This window comes from Theobroma cacao, chromosome 7 (genome assembly GCF_053813885.1).
Source record: "Theobroma cacao isolate CCN51 chromosome 7, ASM5381388v1, whole genome shotgun sequence".
Taxonomy (NCBI): Eukaryota; Viridiplantae; Streptophyta; class Magnoliopsida; order Malvales; family Malvaceae; genus Theobroma; species Theobroma cacao.
In genome coordinates this window covers 36,864,130-36,870,233 of record NC_142645.1, presented here as the reverse complement: position 1 = coordinate 36,870,233, position 6,104 = coordinate 36,864,130, and the positions used below count along the sequence as shown (strand labels likewise).

At 38.4% G+C, this 6,104-nt stretch overlaps 1 pseudogene; it reads left to right on the top strand.

The window, feature by feature from the left end:
- The first annotated feature begins 3,994 nt into the window (after positions 1–3,994).
- Positions 3,995–5,819, top strand: LOC18594991 (organic cation/carnitine transporter 2 pseudogene; annotated as a pseudogene).
- Positions 5,820–6,104: the final 285 nt, after the last annotated feature.

The following is a 6,104-nucleotide window of genomic DNA, read 5'->3' as shown; positions in this document are numbered from 1 at the left end:
GTTATGTGAGGTCTAGTGAAAATTTAGTAGATCCATTTACTAAAGGTCTTGAAAAGGACCTGGTTATAAAGACCTTAAGAGGGATGGGTTTCAAGCCTATTAATTAAATCGCTAATGGTGGGAGCTCACCTCGATGCTTGTGGCCAACCTGCAAGTCTCGGGTACTGACTATTCTACCACATGGTGATTGCAAGCACTAAATTATATTTTTCATCCCAAGGTGTATAGTGCTTGGTTCCCGTAATGTGTAAAGTAAGGTTGAACGAAAGTTCTTAATAGGCCCATAACATGTATATGTTGAAGTACTATAATTACGAGGTACTTTCGATGGAGGTTACCTATGTGAGTGGAAGTGTGGCCGCTTCTAGGAGCTAAAGGGTTGACTTCGACAACACTCATGAATGGATGTAAAACACAAGGGCATAAACATGTTGAAAAAACTAGATACAATGTATGCAAGGAAACTTGTGTGTGTTTAGTGGCCCGACTAGTTAATGAAGAATCGATGGTTCAATACTTGATCAACCACTCAACTCAAACTAGAACCAACCACACTCACTAAGTGAAAGTTCAAATTTGCGGGATACCTTCATTTATGCACAAGTTTCTCAAAGTTGTTGGTATTCAGAAATTTTGAAATGGTGGGGGATTGTTGGTGTATTTTTAAAATTAAAGGTTATTTCACATAATGAAAAGCTATCATTAGCTCAAAATATGTCACAAAAAGTGACATAATGTGTCTATTAGATATAGACATGTTTCCATGTGAATAGTTATGTCTCTTGGAAAATGACATCCAAAAGTTATGAGACGTGTTGAAAAGACACCATTGCTCAAAAGTTAAAGTGAAAAGTTATTGTTTCAAGTTATAACTCAAAGGTTATAATTTATGGGATGAATAGTTATCTATTCATAAGATGACTATTGAAACAATAACTATATCTAAAAGTTGTGTTGGCAAAATGTAAAGATGCCTTTTAGACAAAAATGTGTCTTTATGAAAAGGTTGTGTCCTTAAAGAAGAGACACTTTGAAGCCTATATAAAGGACTTGTTGCCAACCATTTTGACACACCAAAATTCAGAGACAAACAAGAGCAGAAAAGTGGAGAGCAAGATAAGTGTTGTGTTTTATTATAAACATAAACACTTAAAGTTCCCACCATCTACAAAAGCTTCCAAATTCCTTATAATCTACTTGCTGCAGAAAGTAGGCTCTAAGGCTAAACAACTTTGCAAACCCTCGATGTATCTAGCAGTCTACTTCGTAAGTGCAATACAAAAGTTAGACGTTGGCTTCATTGTATCCTTGAGACTATTTGCATTATTCCCTTTTGCATATCATGTAGTGGAGGCGAAATAAGTCTTAAAGATAGACGTCTATTTGAAAGGCTTGCCTTGAAGCCAATTTTACCTATTCTTGAATACTGTATAAAACCCCCCGTAAACACCAACATCAACATGGAGATAGAGAGAAAAAAAAAAGGAAAAAAAAACAAAAGGAAGAGATGGGACCCAGAAAGAGGTAAGCCGGCAACTGAGCCGGGGAGTGGAGAGTTAGCATCAAGAGTGGTGGAGGATGGGCGATCTTCAAATCCAAGCTCACTTTCTTCTTCGTCTTCCTTTTATTATACATAATATATTGCCCTTTTTTTGTTTCTAATATAGAGGGTTTGATCACTTGTAGAGGTTGAGGTGTGATTTTCAGTGGTTGGGTACTACGTATATATGACAAATTGGGTTTATGCCCTCAATATAAAAACTGTTGTGCACATGCTATTTCATTAACTTAGCCACTCCATCACTATCTACTCCTCGATTCTTTTCATGTATAGTTGAAGAATACTTCTGAGATCTTACAAGCTTTTGTTTAGCTTAGTTGAAGACATTTTCAGGTATGGGCCTTTCACCATAAAACAGATGGCTAGATAAGCATAGGTCTATGCTTCCTCTGCTTAGGCTCCAAGTCTGGTCTATTAAAGTGCAAGGCCAAATAAAAATGATCCAAGTTTATATATGTTCTAAGTACTTAGTGCCTTATGTTCACATTTTCAACTTAAAAAATATATTTGATAAATATAAAAAACCTCATATTTATCTATCTAAGATCTTTCTATTTGTTATTGACATGGGATCTGTAACATTTGATGGCTTAAGTAGAGTTTTTTTTTTTTCAAATTTTTTGCATTCTAATATAACTAATGTTTGTTTTCTAAGATTCAATTTTTAATTTATTACTGATACATATATACATTAAATTTGATATTATTTTTACGTTTCTACTTTAATTAATTTAAATTATAATTTTATTATACAGATGAACATGAGTATTATTCTTTTTACTATACCTACCGTTTCTGTTTCCTTGAAGAGAAAACAAACATATCATGGCAAGGTCAAAGCTATCATTGATTCTATAAGGGGAGCTGGTATTAAATTGCTTGCAATTGGAAAAAGAATAATATATAAATTAAGCTGAATTTGCTGGCTTATGAAGCTGTACTTTTCAATTTTATTTAATTTGGTTACAGGAAGAATTTTTTTGAGGAGATAATAATGAGAAGACCACCACGGTTACATAAGAGGAACCTTTTCTCGCCACAGAGACATTGAAGACTCTAACTTTGCTGAACTTCAAGCCATCCATCAGGGACTTGAACTTGCTTTTTGCATCACCATGGACATCTAGCGACCTGCTGGAGGTTGAAAGTGATTCCTACCAATGCCATCCTTTGGGTCAAGGACAACACCAAAGTCCCTTGGAAAGTGGAGTTCACTTCGAATGCCATTGAAACTCTTATTGGGAACAACATTGGCATCACCTTCAAGCATATCAGGCGTGAGGCGAACTCTCTGGCAGATGGATTGGCCAAGGCTTGAGTCATCAGGGACATCAATCACTGTGCACATTTTGAACTTGTGGAAGCGTAGGGCTGTCGCTGACGTGGTCTTGATAGGATTGTATTTTATCTATCTGCTTTGGTTGTGTCAAGGGATTATAAGCCTTTTGTTAATATGTTTCCTTTATCTAGTTGTCAGCTCATCAGAGAATAAATTCACTGCCTTCCAAAAATAAATAATGAGAGGACGTATGGTTGAATGATGTCCATGTAACTGTGGTGGCTTGGGATTTCCCTGGTGGTCATGGACTGAATCCATCTATTCTCTTTCGAGTGTCAATCATCTCCTAGTCTTCGGTTCCATGCTCCCGATAGTCCATCACCATCTTAAGAAATGGAAAGCAGAAGTGCAGTAATTACCCCTAGCTGACTCATGATGCACTGAGTTTGGGAACATGTGGTTACTGTCCCCTCTCCCCCTTGTTTTTCTTTAGTGCGGATATGATTGACATATGATGCAACCGGATTGATATGATTGATGTGTCTGAGAATACAGCTGTACATTTTCCTTCTCAACCATGTCTTTTATTGAATGAAAATGATCTTGTTAACTGCACCTAACCATCACTGTTTAGTGGCTAATATGTGCTGCAGTAAAAACACGAAACAGTAACCGCTACAAAACAATCCATACATGTAGGCAGGAACACAAGGACCCTGAAACAAGCATTGCAGAACACCAATAAAACTTTTCCGATAACCCCCGCAGACCTGCAATGACTCAGCTCCCTTAAAAACAACAATGAAAAAACACAGATCCTTCCAATAAGTAACAGCACCTGGAACGACATAAAACCAACCCCACCAAACAGATTTCATCAAACAAAGCCCTAATTAAAGGGCTCCTGGATATTTCTTCAGGATTAAGGTTTTTATGTAGCCTACAATGATTAATTTTCTAAGAAGAGGCAAATTTGTGTAGTTTAAAGCAATCTCAGCGGGGATGAATCTACATGTAACTGAGATAATGAACTAGCTGGTGGATAATTAAAAGAATTAGCTTAATTATCCTCAGATCCGATTTTCAAAAAAAAAAAAAAATCATCCTGAGATCCTGTAAAAAATATAAAATATAGTTCTAATTCCAGCACCTTGACAGGCCAGAATAAATTGTAGATCTTTCACCACAATAAAGGCTGACAACATCACTTGAAAGGCACGTTAAATTAGGAAACCGAGATACATCGAGCAACCCACCGAAGTGCGCAGTCAACTACGCACAAACCTCCTTCAGGGTTCAACCCAAGTTAACGAATCAAGATACGATGAGACTAAACCAACAGACCTTCCATGAGTCGTTGGATGAGATGATTGAACAAAGTCTAGGAGGTTTTGGACATGTACAGTTGATACAAGCAATTCTTGTTTCACTGCCTCTGCTCTTTGACGCCCAACAAACATTCATTAGCGTCTTCACCGACGCAGTTCCGACATGGCACTGCACTGATGATACTACTTACAGCTCAAATTTAGACATTTGCAGTCTTTCTAGGAGTTCTTGGTCTTGGGATGGTCCTTCTGATAGGACGATCGTCTCGGAATGGAGCCTTGAATGTGCTAGTTCAATCATCACTGGCTTACCTTCATCGTCCTTCTTCATGGGGTGCCTGGTGGGTGGGTTCGCCTTCTCCACCCTCGGTGACTCATGGCTTGGTCGTAAGAAACTGCTTTTCTTCTCATGTTTGGCAATGTCTATATCTGCTTCTGCTACCACTTTATCTGCCAACATCTGGATATATTCACTCCTGAGATTTGTCTGTGGACTTTTCCGATCATCTATCATGACAACAGCCCTTGTGTTGTTAATGGAGATGGTAGGAAAGCGTTGGCGTGGTCAAGTAGGGATTATTGCATTTTTCTTTTTCACCCTAGGATTATTATCTTTGCCAGCTATAGCTTACACAAACAGAGGTTCCTCATGGAGAATTCTTTATTTTTGGACTTCCATCCCAGCAATAGCTTACTGCATAATAGTTTATTTCTTTGTTAGTGAGTCCCCAAGATGGCTTTTCCTGCAGGGGCGTGAAGTTGAAGCTATGGCAGTTCTTAAAAAGTTTGGACCAGTTAATGTTGATGGCTTCAACTCATATCTAGTTGACGTTCCTCTGCAGGAGGAACTGACTAATAAGTTGGATATGTACGCATCCATGAAGGACTTGTTTCGGAGAAGATGGGCTCTAAGAAGGCTACTAGCTGCTATGGCCCTTGGTTTTGGCGTTGGAATGGTTTACTACGGCATGCTGTTGGGGGTTGGGAATTTGGGTATCAATACATACTTGAGTCTTACACTGAATGGCTTATTAGACATCCCAGCCTATTTCCTTACCTTCCTCCTGATAGAAAGATGTAAAAGGACCACTTCAATGCTAACATTTTCGATTGCAAGTGGGGTATGCAGTATAATTTGTGGTGCAGCAAGTGAGCACAAAGGCATTCAAATTGGACTAGAGCTAGTAGCATTTTTTAGTTCCTGCACGGCATTCAATGTAGTATTGATATATGTGACAGAGTTGTTTCCCACATCTGTGAGGAACTCGGCCACATCAATGGTGAGGCAGGCGCTCATCTTTGGTGCTGTGTTCAGTCCTTTACTGACTTCTGCAGGTAGAAAAAATGAGTTTCTCTGCTATGGAGTTCTCGGGTTAGTCATATTGTGTTGTGGGTTGTTCGTGGCTTATCTGCCTGAGACTAGGGGAATGGCTATGTTTGATACCTTGGATGAACAAGAGTCTCATGATAACACAATCGTAATTGTAAGCTGATTAAGCTGTCGACTAACGAGGAATACAGTGTATTGTACTGGCTGCTTGCTGCAATATCCAGCCACTACCTCTTCTTTGTGCTTGTTGTTACCGACTGCTATTCTTGTTTCTTCACATATTTGTTTTGCCATGGCTTAAATACTAAAAGAATTCATCCCTAGATGCCCCTTCAATAGATCTAAATTCCACAAGGTTAGGAATATTGGCAAAAAGAGAAAATTTTCTGCCTGTGCATTTGCGAGTGGCAGGTTGGCCTCGTTGGCCTCTTTCACCCTTTGATTTTTAGGTAGCACTACATGGGGTTTTAACTAAAGTAAATTGTGAGAAATAATATTTCTTATAAGTCCAATTTAAAAATATTCTTCATTATAATTTTACTATTTTTAGTTAATTTTTGACATGATTTATGTCACGACTCGGAACTCCCCATCGAGCCCGTGACA